Here is a 14,200-nt window from a genome sequence, read left to right as displayed (position 1 = left end):
TACAATACACCAAAGTTGGTAAGACTGTGTCCTGCTCTCAGGGAGCTTACAGTGATATTTATTGAGCGTATTGTTTGCAGAGCACTGTACTTGCTTGACAGAGTACAACAGCAGTAACAGACATATTCCCTGCCCACAAGAAGCTTGTCTAGAAGGGAAGACAGGCATTAAACTACGGATATGTGCGTAAGGATTATGGGGCTGAGGGTGGGGTGGATATCAAGGCTTAAAGTGTAAAAATTCAAGTTCATAAGTCATACAGGAGAGAAAGGTTGTATGGGAAATGGGGACTCAATCAGGGAAGACCTCTTCTAGGAGATGTGATTTTAATAAGGTTTTTATGGTGAGAGAGTGGAAGTCTGTTGTATAGGAAGGGGGAGGGAGTGGGCCAGAGGGAGGAAGTGGGCAAGGGGTCAGAAGCAAGATAGATGAGATCAGGTAATTTAATATTAATAATGAAAAATAAATTTACAAGGCTTAAAAATTAAGAGCACATTTGAGCTAATCTTTTAACCCCTCAAACTACAAGAAGTCTGCTGAAAATCCACCCAAGATAGCTTGGAAACTGTGATAGTACCCTGGAAACCCCAGATCACATGGGAATTGTGATAAACCCTGGAACCATACACCCAGTTATAAAGTGAGCTTCCAATGACATGCACTTGAACACACTGTACTCTCCCAAGTGCTTACAACAGTGCTTTGCACACAGTAAGCATTCAATAAATATGACAATGTACACTGCAGGTTTGGGGAGGTTCTCTCACCACCACGAACCACCCAAAAAAGGAGGAAACTTAATGAAGAAACATCTGAGAACTGGATCTTATTCTTGGCCCCAAACAGAAGTGACCAGGGTTCTAATATCACTCCACAATCAACTGGGTGACCCTGGTTAAATCACTCATCCCCATTTTACTGGGGCTCAAAGGGGATAAGATACCTGCTCTCCTGGCCTCTTATAATTTGAGTCCTCTGTAGGACAGGGATTCTATCTGAACTAATAATCTTACGTCTACATCGGCTCTTGGCCCATAGCTAATAAGCACTTTTTTAAAAAAAGTGATTTACTGACAGTAATTCCATCTTTATGAAGTGATTTTTATATACCACTGCGACAATATATGAAGTAACTATCTCTGCCTGGCTTATTAACCCTGTAAAGACCAATGACCAGTTTTGCCCTACTTGTCAAAGCCCTGCTAGAATTCTCTCATCCACAAGAGTTCCAATTAACCATCAGTCTCTGAGTCTTTTCAGCCCTTGTGAATACCTAGGCTTATTTAAACTTTATTCTGCTACTGCTGTTTGTGAATATTCCAATGTCACTCTCTTCATCTGGAGCATGAACTCCCTGTGGGTAAGGTATATGTCTTGTGCTTGTATGTAAAATGCATTACAATAGTAAGGTTCAAAAAAAAGTATACTGTTATCAATCTGCAATGGTGAAGCCTGAGTACTGTTTTTGTTGGGAGAGAGAAAGATCTTGTGTGAAATCCTTTTCCATCTGCCATTAAATGCACAGTAATATAAGACCTATATTTCTTTCATAGGAATTACATTAAAAAAAAATTAATAGTTCAAAAAACTTGAATAATCTCTGCAGTAGAAACTAGATTTTACCATACTGTAAAAACAATGTGAATTTTTATATTGGGTGTAGTCATGGATCAATGTTTCTAAACTTTACATTCTATGCCCGAAAGCATCTAGACATATATGCTTGATTTGAATATTATATTTAGAATTGCCAATTCATCCCTGAAGACCTTGAACAGAGAAAAAAAATAAATTGTTCTTTGGAAAAAAGGAATCTCCCATCAAGAAGGATTGCTGAATCCTGATTCTGGGACCCTGCACCAAGTATGATAGTAGAAATTGTATTTATTGAAGGTGCATGGAACTGAAATAAGGGAAACCCACTGGTAACATGTTCTGTCCACAGGAACAGGGGAGGATGACAAATACAATTAAATTCTTTATTCATTTGAATAAACATGAATAAGACTGCTGAAAATGGGTATAAAAGTAGTCTAAATGACAGAGATAATGACTTGTCCTCTAAGTCACATAATCAAGGCAGGTGGGATTTTAGAAGGTCTTTGATTGACAGGTCCTTGAGGCCAGGGATCATGTCTACCAACTTGTATTGTATTGTACTCCCCCAAGCACCTGGAACAGTGCTCTGCACTCTGTAAATGCTTAAAAAATTGGAATTGATTAATTGGGGAGAGTGGGCATTCAACAGCCTGAATGAGGGGATTGAAGCCGGGGCAGTCAAGGTGAATATGAAATCAGAGAATGAGACAGAGTAGAGTTCAAAGGAATTGTGTTAGATCTGTGAAGTGCTACTCACTCTGGTTCTTACTAACCTAAATCTGCTGGGGCATAGAGAAGTAGTGTGGCTGAGCGGATAGAGCAGGGGCCTGGGAGTCAGAAGGACCTGGGTTCTAATCCAAACTCTGCCACCTGCCTGCTCTGTGACATAGGGCAAATCACTTCACTTCTCTGTGCCTTGGGTCCCTCATATGTAAAATGGGGATTAAGACTGTGAGCCCTAAGCAGGGACTGAGCCCACCTGATTGTGTTGTATATACCCTAGTGCTTAGAACAGTGTCTGGCGCATACTAAGTGCTTAACAAATACTACAATTATTGTAATTATTATTATGGAGTTCAAGGAGTAGGTGGGCAGGGCTTCAGCCTCCTGAAGTGATCACAGAGATATGCGCAGGACCTATTTATGTCCAAAGTGATTGTAGTATAGTGTTGATATTGTGTTGTGCTGTAACCTAGCAGGTGATTGCCTTGAGAGTCACTGCAGTCTTTGTTAAACCAGCCATTTTTCAGGATTGATGCTGGGCCTCTCCAACTTGGGGTTCCCCTAAATGGTTCTGTTAGAAGTCTTCACCACTGATGGCATAGTTACAGCCAGTACTTCCTTCATAATTCTAGACTGTGAGCTCTTTATGGGCAGGGATTGTCTCTTTCTTGCTGAATTGTACTCTCCAAGCACTTAATAAAGTGCTCTGCACACAGTAAGCACTCAATAAATACGACAATGAACAATAACAATAATTGCTGTCTGTTAAGCACTATGTGCCAAGCACTGCTCTAAGCACTGGGTTAGATACAAGATAATCAGGTTGGACACAGTCCCTGTCCCACACTGGGGTCACAGTCTTAATCCCCATTTTATAGGTGAGGTAACAGAGAGAGAGAAGTTAAGTGACTTGCCCAAGGTCACACAACAGACATGTGGAAGAGCCAGGATTAGAACCCACATGCTCTGATTCCCAGGAACATGCTCTTTCCAATAGGCTCTGTTGCTAGAACCCAGATCCAGTAGCCAGAGTCATATTCTTTCTGCTGGGTCAATAGTGGGGCTTTTTTCCAAGGAATATCAGTGCTCGAGTGAGTGTCATGTCAATGTGAGACATCAGTGTTGCTCCCTCTAAAAAAAAAATAAAAACAAACCAAGAGGAATATAGGCCCTAGATTATCCACAGTTTCTTCATCTTGATCGCATTAGTGGAACTGGGTGTCAGCTGGAGTAGAGTGCCTGCTTATAGCAGAGGGATGGAATATTTAAATTCCTTTTCTGAAAGACCACACCTAAGTCTCCTATAATGTAGGGGTTGTGTGTTTGCAGAACCCTGCAATAAAGAAAACATCCCATCATCCCAAGTCTGATACCATGCATATGCACACTACTATTTCTTCCAACGATGTTGTACTGGGTCCAGACAGACGTGGTGCTAAAAGAGTGTTCCCTAGTTCTACGGCTGCATTTTAACCAGAATGCCACATGGAAACATGCTACGACAGAACTGAGTGTGCCAGGATCACCACAGGTCCATGATCACCTTCCCAGAGTGCCCCTGGGTGTACACTGTTACCCCCTCTTTTCACTCTGGAATAGGCTATTTCCACCCTTACAGAACTGCTCAAAATGCAGTGTTAGGCAAGTCAACCCATAGTGTCACCCAAAGATGTAGGGCAACCCTTTAATCACAGATAATCTCCCCCTCTAGACTGTGAGTTCATTGTGGGCAGGGAATATCTACCAGCTCTTACATGGAACTCTCCCAAGTGCTTAATACAGTGCTCTGCACAGAGAACATGTTCAATAAAAACGTTTGATTTTTCAGGGCTTTGAAAAATAAACATTTTCCTACAGTGAAATGACTTTGGACAAGTTTGCCTTCAATGTGAGAATCTGCAGCTAAAGATTTGAAATTGAACCTAGTGGTGTTGGGTACCTAGTAGTGAAAACCCTGAATTCAAGGGTCTTATTTCAAAGGCTTAAAAAAAAAAATCCCAAAGATCAAGTTACCTTCCCTTAGTAAAATGAAGATGATTTTGCTTCAGAAAGCAGCCCATATTTAAACCTAATATCAACTGAAGCCTTCTTAAGGAACTACAGAAGATATTCCGACCATCTTGACTGAGCCTCCATGTCCAAACCTTTGCTATAACCGATGTCAGAAAGATTGTTCCTACTTACATGGGACAGATAGAGGTTATTGTAACAGTCTTACGGATAAGAGCTCAGCTGGAACTGATAAGTGTGATTACTGATTGATTACCTGTCTGCTTGATGGGGTGTAGTTGACTGAACCTGTTTCCTTTGCAGAATGGGAAGATTCACAGGACAGAAGGTTCAGGTCCTAAAATTCCATTAATATTGAGCTCGTCTTAATCTTTACCTTACACTTTAGTCTTCATATTCAAAGATGGAGCTGCTCCAGGTTTTACTCTGCAGCTCCACATGTGAGTCTGGGTTTGGGTACCGTGTATTGGAGCCCCGCCTGGACCAAATACCTAGGGCTAAAAGTGGCTTAACCTGCCCATGACTTGGTCCAGTTTGTTGGACCAGGCCCAGGCCCACCAGTGGGAGGTCTAAAGTGGATAGGATGGCTGCTTGACAGCAGTTATAGATATTGGCTGCCCCGGCATGATAGCCTTTATTGAACACAACCCCTGTCCCACATGGGGCTCATAGTTTAAGGAGGAGGGAGAATAGGTCTCTAATCCTCCTTTCGCAGATGAATCAGAGGCATAGAAAAGTGCAGTGACTTGTCCAGTGTCACAGCAGACAAGTGGCGGAGCCGGGATTAGAACCCAGGTGCTGACTCCCAGGCCCGTGCTCTTTCCACTAGGCCATGCTGCTTCTCAGAAGAGATTTATGTTGTCAGGTAGCTTAATGTAATGACTTCTTATGGAACCTTTTTTGCAGGTCTACAAAGTCTTTAGAACATTTGTTTGGTAGACCCTCTGACACTGTCCCTAGCTCCTCAGATCCAGGTCTACCCTCTTAGGACTCTCCTTTCCCTTGCTCAGAGGAAGGTTATCAGAAGTATTGGATAACAAGGTATTTAGCTGTATCTGTGAACAAACCAGAGGAAACCAAACTATCATGGCATTTCAAGATAGTATAAGGAAGTACAGTAGCCCAGTGGAAAGAATGTGGTCCCAATCAGATTGCCTCGGTTCCAATCCAAGCTCCAACACTTTCATTTAATCTTGAGTAGTTATGGTGTGCAGAGCATTGTACTAAGTGCTTGGGAGAGTAAAATACAACAACAGACACATTCCCTGCCCCCAATGAGTTTACAGTCTATGGCAGGTGGGGGCGGCAGGGAGAAAGACATATCAGTACAAATAAATTACAAATACGTACATAAGTGCTGTGGAGATGGGGGAGAGTAAAGGGAGCAAGTCAGGGTGAGGCAGAAGGGCGTGGGAGAAGAGGAAAGGGGAGGCTTGTCTGGGAAGGCTTTTTGGAGATGTGCCTTCAATAAGGCTTTGAAGAGTGGGAGAGTGTAATTGTCTGTTGGATTTGTGGAGGGACGGCTTTTCAGGCCAGAGGCAGGACGTGGGCTAGGGGTCGGCGGTGAGATAGGAGAGATCGAGGCACAGTGAGAAGGTCAGCATTGGAGGAGCAAAATGTGTGGGCTGGGTTGTAGAAGGAGAGTAGTGAGGAGAGGTAGGAGGGGGCAAGGTGTTGGAGTGCCTTAAAGCCAAAGGTGAGGGGTCTTTATTTGATATGGAGTATATGGGCAACAACTGGAGTTGTGTTTTTTTGAAGAGTGGGCTGGCAGTTCTGTGTCCTTGGGAAAGTCAACTTCTCTGCGCCTTAGTTTCCTCATATGAAAGAGGGAAATTAAGTCCTACTCCCTCCTTAGACTGTGTCCCAAGTACAATAGGGACTGTGTCCATCCTCATAATAATAATAATGTTGGTATTTGTTAAGCGCTTACTATGTGCAGAGCACTGTTCTAAGTGCTGGGGTAGACAGAGGGGAATCAGGTTTTCCCATGTGGGGCTCACAGTCTTAATCCCCATTTTACAGATGAGGTAACTGAGGCACAAAGAAGTTAAGTGATTTGCCCAGTCACAAAGCTGACAAGTGGCAGAGCTGGGATTCAAACTCATGGCCTCTGACTCCAAAGCCCATGCTCTTTCCACTTAGCCATGCTCTACTCCAGCACTTTGGATAGTGCTTGACAGGTAGTAAATGCTTAATAAGCACATTTAAAAAAAACCCAAAAAAACAGGATGGATGGCCACTCTTTGAGAGATCCTAAACAGGAAGTGTGAGGATCACCAGGCCCTTGCCCAAATCTGGTTCACCTCTGCCACTGACTGAGAATTCTGGGCTGCTCAGACATGCAACTCAGTCCCACCTTTGTACTATTGTGCTGCTGCCCTCCCAACTAACCACAGCACTTCTCTACTCAGACATGAGCTACTATTTAAACATTTTTTCTGGTATTTCTTAAGCACTTACTATGTGCTGGGAACTGTACTAAGTTCTGGGATAGATGCAAAATAATCAATCATATTTGAGTGCTTACTACATGCAGAGCACTGTACTAAGTGCTTGGAAAGTAATTTGGCAACAGATAGACAACCCCTATCCAGCAATGGGCTCACAGTCTAGAAGGGTACATAGTCCCTGTCCCCACATAGGGCTAATGTCTCAATCCCCACTTTACAGATGAGGTAACTGAGGATCAGAGAAGTGACCTGCCCAAGGTCACACAGCAGGCAGTTACTCTTCCATATACCCATTTTTCATTCCTTTTCATCTTAGTTGTAATTTCTGTCTCCCTGCTAGATGGTAAGTTCCTTAGGGTTGGGCATCATATTGTACTACAACCCAGCCTGCACACTTTGCTCCTCTATGCTAACCTTCTCACTCTACCTCGATCTCATCTATCTTGTTTCCAACCTCTTGCCCACATCCTGCCTCTGGCCTGGAACACACTCCCTCCTAATATCCAACAGGCAATTACTCTCCCCCTCTTCAAAGCCTTATTGAAGGAACATCTCCAAAAGGCCTTCCCTAAGCCCTCCTTTCCTCTTCTCCCTTGCCCTTCTGCATTGCTCTGACTTGCTCCCTTTATTCATCCTGCCTCCACTGTACTTATGTACATACTTGTAATTTATATTAATGTGTTTCCCCCTCTTGACTGTAAGCTCACTGTGGGCAGGGAATGTCTGTATTTCTATATTGTACTCTTTAAAGCATTTAGTACAGTGCTCTGCACCCAGTAAATACAATTGAATGAATCTAGCCCAAGCACTTACTACAATGCTCTTCAGCTGGTGGGTGTCCAAATACTATTGACTTTACTCTGTAGTTCTTGTCTTTTGGACTGTAGAGAGGCTTGGAAGTGGATTTTCAGCATGGACTCAGAGCTACATGCTTGCATTAGCAGGGAAGGGAGGAGAGACATGGTTGGGAAATAAAAGTTTCTGCTTAACTCTGAGTGACACAGGGAATTTACCTAGTCTGTATTTAACCTTCAAAAGAGTCCAGGTACTCATGAGAAGCTAAAGGATTTGAAGGGTTTTGGCCAACTACTGGAGTACAAAATTGAGAGATATGGGAGTTGTTTGGTCTCCATCCAAGCTGAGGAGGAGAAAAACTGGCATTCTGGGATGGCGAAATGCAGGAGGAAAGGAAGCCGAGGACAGATGAGAGATTGGAAAGCCAGAGTAGTGAGGCTCCCATGTCAGTGCTAAAGATTTAATTGGAAAGGAAGCAGTTCTGTAGCAATAAACATACCTTAAGTGCCAAGCACTAGTAGACACAGCTTTTATGATCTAAGAGGTAGAGACACCAGGATTCTTACCCTAATTTGCAGATGGGGAAACATACACAGAGAGGTTAAGTGACCTCTCCACGGTCAAACAGCAGAACTAGGACAAGAACCCAGTATTCCCATCATAGCACTGTATGAAGTGCTTAGGAGAGCTCCCAGTTTAGAGACCAAACAACTCTTTCTCCTGTGCCACACTCCCCATGAACACATCCTGGTTTATGCTGCACTGACAACCCAGACTCTCCCATGCCGTCACCAAAAATGACAAAGATACTCTGAGAAATTTTTTGTACAGTGCAACCTCATCTGATTGCTGCTCCCCTGGGATCACCTGCTTATGCTCCAGAAGCCTAATAATAATGATGGTATTTTTTTAAGCACTTATATGTGCCAGGCACTGTACTAAACATTGGGGTAAGGCAAGTTGGACACAGTCCCTGTCCCACATGAGACTCATATCCTCAGTCCCCATTTTTCAGATGAGGTAACTGAGGCACAGAGAAGTGAAGTGACGTGCCTAGAAGTTAACTCCCAGGTATAATGCTGGAGATTCTGGATGTGAAGCAGCATGGCCTAGTGGTTAGAGCACAGGCCTTGAAGTCAGAAGGACCTGGGTTCTAATCACAGCTTGACCAATTGTCTATGTGACTTTGGGCACATCACTTCTCTAGGCCTCAGTTACCTCATCTGTAAAATGAAGATTAAGACTGTGAGCCCCAAGTGGGATGTGGATTGTGTCCAACCTGATTAGTTTATCTACCCTGATACTTAGTATAGTGCCTGGGACATAAGAGCTTTGCAAATTCCTTTAAAAAAAAATATTTCTTCTGCAGGGTTTAGAGACCAAACTAAAATCCTGAAAAGCAGCAACTGGCTAATGTGGCTACTGAGAGCCAAAGTGCCAACCAACATAACTGCCTGCTGGGTTGTGGTTCAGCATCAGAACTCTGAGGTCACTGACAGAAAAGAAAATCCTACAATTAAAACAAGGATAGGAGAGCACAAGTGACACCTAGCAAACCATTATCATTACTATTGATTCCTTAAAGTAGATTCTTGGTTCTGAACTCTAAATGGACTCAACCAGCCCTTAACAGGAAGCGCCTCCCAGCAAACGATGTTTAGGTAGCCTGCCAGAGGGAACACATGCCCAGCCCAACAGAGGAGAAGCTGCCAACATGGCTTCAGTGCTGGGACACCTCTTCCAGAACCCAGCCCCACACTTTGGTATGATGGATAATATCTAATGGATGTGCTCATGAATGTTTCATCAGGGCAGGTCCAAGCCTCCCCCAGACTAAATTGTATTTACTGAACACTTACTGTGTGCAGAGTACTGTACTGGGGCTTGGCAGAGTACAGTGTAACAGAGTTGGTAGATGTGTTTCCTGCCCACAGTGAGTTTACAGACTAGAGGGGGAGAGACATAACGATGTTCATATTTATTAAGCACTTAAGTGTCAAGTACTGTTCTAAGTGCTGGGGAAGATACAAGCTAATCAGGGTGGACAAAATCCATGTCCCACATGGGGTTCACAGTCTTAATCCCCATTCCAAAGATGAGCTGAGGCACACAGAAGTGAAGTGATTTGCCACAGGTCACACAGCAGACAAGTGGTGGAGCCGGAATTAGAAGCCAGGTCCTACTGACTCCTAGACCTGTACTCTATCCACTAGGCTATGCTACTTCTCAATAAAATTACAGATATGTACACAGGTACTGTGGGGCCAAGAGAGGGATAAAGGAGGCAAATCCAAATGCAAGGGCGACACAGAAGAGAATAAGAGGAAATGAGGGCCTAGTAAGGAAAGACCTCTTGGACATGTGCTTTTAATAAGGCTTTTTAGGGGGGTAGAGTGATCATCTGTGGGATATGAAGAGGGTGGGCATCCCAGGCCAGAAGCAGGACATGGGCAAGAGGTCAGGAGTGAAATAGGTGAGATCGAGTGAATAGGTAGGAATTAGAGAAGAAATGTGTGGGAGCCGTGTTGTCATAGGAAATCAGGGAGGGAAGGTAGGAGGGGACAAGGTGATTGAGTAGAGAAGCAGCGTGGTTAGAGAAGCAGCGTGGCTCAGTGGAAAGAGCCCGGGCTTGGCATTCTGAGGTCATGGGTTCGAATCCTGGCTCTGCCACTGGTCAGCTGTGTGACCGTGGGCAAGTCACTTCACTTCCTCTGTGCCTCAGTTTCCTCATCTGTAAAATGGGGATTAAGACTGTGAGCCTCACGTGGGACAAACTGATTACCCTGTATCCACCCCAGTGCTTAGAACGGTGCTCTGCACATAGTAAGTACTTAACAAATACCAACATTATTATTAAAGCCAATGGTAAGGAGTTTGATGCCGATGGGCAACCACTGGAGGTTCTTGATGCTTATGACTAATTTCAGTAGCAACTCTATGTGGATTCCAAGATGGAACCTTGCCAATAATGGTAAGCATTGGTGTAGAGAGAGGTTAATCAGGTTGAACTCAGTCCCTGTCCCACATGGGGCTCACAATCTAGGTAGGAGCGAGTGGGATTTAATCCCTATTACACAGATGAGGTAACTATGACACAGAGAAGTTAAATGACTTGTCCAAGATCACATAGCAGATATTTGGCAGAGTTGGGATTAGAACCCAGGTCCTCTCACTCCTAGGCCCACTGTCTTTGCCCTAGGCCACACTGCTATATCCTGAAAGGTGCCACACCCAAGAACTAGACTGTCCAGTCTAGGAATGCAGAGCTGACCATTCTAGTTTGATCTAGTAGCCAGTAGTCAAAACTGGTAGAATACTGGAAACTCTCCAGGTATGACTGTGAGAGGGTAAAAACCTCCTTAAGGATGTCATTTTGGTGAAGTTTCTCATTGGTATTAGGTCTAGAGTGCTTCCAATAATGAAGTTGTTTCTTTGGAAATGTCATCTGCTAGAGACAACATTCTAGATGTCAGGTACAACCCTGACAAACTCAACAAGGCCTTTAAGGAAATGGAAACAATGATACCGAAGCTTCCTCCTGGAGCTCCTGGCCCCTCTTTCCAATCAGCAGTTTTCCTCCCCAACCACCAGCTTCTCATAGGTTTGGGGCAGCTAATATTCCGGTTTGGAGAATGGCCTTCCAATCAGAGAAGAGAAGCTGAACCACAGATTGGGATGAGATAAATGGAGAGGTCAAGGGGATTGGGGGGAGTTGGCGAAGTGTGGATTCTGAGGAAGCCTTAACCCTTTAGTGTTCATGGGTTCTCTAAGAACCTCTGTGATGTTTGGGAGAAAGGGAACGCTCTGAATTCCTCCTTCACTGAGGTCAAGGAAGGGTGGGTGAAAAGAAGTCATTGCTTTTGTGAAGACCAGAGGATCAGGGTGTAACTGGGGTGGTTTCAGCAGGAGAGAGATCACAGGAGTTACAAGATGGGTGTGAGGCCAAGGTTTTGTTTAGGGGATGTGGGATCAGGCACCAGATAGCTGAGAAGCTCTCTCAGGCAAACCCCCAGTATGAAAACCTGAGTACAGGATGGAAAGGCAGAAACTCCTTTTACTCCCAGTTCTGAACCCCTCACAAACAGTAATAATATTGGTGGCACACTTGAGCTAATCACTGTACTAAGCACTGAGGTACATAAAATGCAATCAGATCAGACTCATTCCCTGTACATACTGGGGTCACACTTAGTGGGAGAGAGAACAGATAATTAATCCCCATAATTATTTTGACATTTAAGTGCTTACTGTATACAAGCATTGTACTAAAAGCTGGGGTAGATACAAGATCAGAGTAGGAGGACTTGGTTTTAGTCCCCATTTTACAGTTGAGGAAACAGGCACAGAGAAGTTAAGTGACTTGCCCAGGGCCACATAGCAAGCAATTAGTAGAGCCATGATTAGAACCCAGGTCCTCTGACTACCAAGCCAGTGCTCTTTCCATTAGGCCACTCTGCTTTTCTACAGATGAGGAAACTGAAGGTCCAGAGAAGTTAGGTAACTTTCCTAAAATCATAGTTGGTAAGTGGCAGAGCAGGGATTAAAACCAAGTTCTCTGACTCCCAGACCTGGGATCTTTCCAGTAGGTCACACTGCTTCTCTTCCCTGCCTTAAGTCCAATAAACTACACCTGCCTTAGGTGGGATCCTAAGCAAACTGGTCATTACTGGGCTGGAGGGAGGATTTGGGAAATGTAATTACTTCTTGTCCCTTGAACTGACAGTGGTGGTCTGAGAGGAAAAAGTTTAGTGTAATATTCAGGAAGACTCAAAAGGGAAAATCCAGGCCAGATTCAAACACTTTCACACTATTATTCAGGTTCCAAACACAGATTTCTTTAAGTATGTCAGCAGTTGTCCATGGAAACACAAATAGAGTTCTTTAAATCCATAAGCTTTCAACTTACTTAGGCAGAACAATCCCTGGATAATCACATTTTTTTTCCCCAAGGTGAGTAGATGATTGCCACAGGTATAATCAAGTTCAGGGAGATGGGGACCAGAGAAGTATGCCTGCCATTTCTTGATTTTACTCAGAAAAAACAGAGAAGTGAATATGGAGTTGAAAGGCCAGACTTCTCCCTTCCATCCCACCCCATATACCTGTTGAGAAAAGTCTCAGAGTCAATTTTAGAAAGGTTTCCATCCCTTAAGTTGCAGGTTTCAAACCCTCTAAAAATTTTTCCCTGTTGCAGGAGCTGCCTTTAAGGATTCCCCCTTTCTTTGCTCATTATTGCCATTCAGCTTGGGGTAAAACATCCAACTCCCTTCAGGAAAGTGGGTCATGAAGGGATTTGGCCCTCCCAAATAACTCCCTATTGCCAACAAGAAGAAAACAAAAGCCTCTTAACCTTTTTGATAACAAGCCCAAAAGGTTTTTGTGGAGTGGGTGGCCCCTTCTCCTTTTGACTAATAGCTGACCACCTTAATGGGTGAACCAAAGTTTAATCCCTACAAGAATACTAAAGAAGAAAAGATGCCTCTAAAAAAGTCAAAATCAAAGGTCATTCAGCACATAAACCCTCCCCAACAACAGAACATTTTATGTTGATGTCTACCTCCCCACCTCTAGATTATAAATCCATTGTGGGGAGGGATTGTCTCTATTGCTGAATTGTAGTTGCCAAGCACTTAGTACAGTGCTGTGCACACAGCAAGTGCTCAATAAAAACAATTAAATGAGTGAACCTTACCTTCCTTGAGAAGTTTCCAGTCTGCTTCATCCCCAGTTGTGGTAGAAAACACAACTTCTACCATTGAAATATCCTTCAGCAAAGAGAAAAAACTTAATGAACTACTTACTGCCCAAATATCACCTCATTCTGCCTTGCCCTTTACAAGTAGTTTTCCTAAACTATGCCCCTCTCCCCAGATCCTCTGGTGATTGGTTCTCCCTAATTAATCAGGTGGAGCTTCATAATTGACCTACCCTGCTAATTTACTTTGGCAGGGAGGGTTCTGTGAGTTTAACTGAATTATTTTTCCTTTTACAGCTTCTCCCCTTATAATTGGCATTATCCTTGGGATGGGTAACTGGGGAAAACCAAAATAAGAAGAAGCAGACTCTTTTCTCTCTTTATCATATCTAAATCAGACTATTACCCTGGATATCTTAATAGCCAACCTAACACCTATCTCCTCTTTATCTGTCACACTGATATAGCAAACTTCCTTAAGAAGTAAACTCTAACAAACTCTTTGTTTTCTGGGATTTTGAAGGATTTTCAAGATTGCTGTTTCTCCCCATTGATTTTTTCCCGTGTACCCTTGTCCTTAACTATTACACTGAGGGGTGGAGTTAAGCAGGTGCTACAGAAGAGACTGTTCTCAGCAGGTGAAATGACTGTGCATTAAGGCTTAATTTGGATGAGGGACCAGACAGGTGTGTCTACTTTTTTCACTCTTCTTTGGTTCTGCTGCAATTACAGGAGCCTTTCTTGGGGGTTAATGCCAACATTCTTGGGATAGGGAGATCTTCTACTACTGGAGCATAACCCTTTTCACCCTGCACCCTTTACGTTAAAATCATTAAAGACTCTGGCACCATCTTTGGCTATAAATTAATTGGAATCTATCTGAAACATTGCTTCTGTCTGGGATCTGTCCCCTCAGTCCTTTTCACTC

General features: G+C 43.5%; 1 long non-coding RNA gene across 1 annotated transcript in view; it reads right to left on the bottom strand.

Annotated features, from left to right (window-relative positions):
- The window catches only part of LOC114817024, a 24,525-nt gene extending 11,160 nt beyond the window's left edge, over nt 1-13,365 (bottom strand). The window contains exon 1 of the long non-coding RNA XR_003764876.2: nt 13,270-13,365. This is a non-coding gene — a long non-coding RNA (uncharacterized LOC114817024). The remainder of the gene's footprint in view (nt 1-13,269) is intronic.
- Between the last annotated feature and the right edge of the window lie 835 nt (nt 13,366-14,200).

This window comes from Ornithorhynchus anatinus, chromosome 1, assembly GCF_004115215.2.
Source record: "Ornithorhynchus anatinus isolate Pmale09 chromosome 1, mOrnAna1.pri.v4, whole genome shotgun sequence".
Taxonomy (NCBI): domain Eukaryota; kingdom Metazoa; phylum Chordata; class Mammalia; order Monotremata; family Ornithorhynchidae; genus Ornithorhynchus; species Ornithorhynchus anatinus.
The sequence above is the reverse complement of the archived record's forward strand: the minus strand, read 5'-3'. Positions and strand labels throughout refer to the sequence as shown.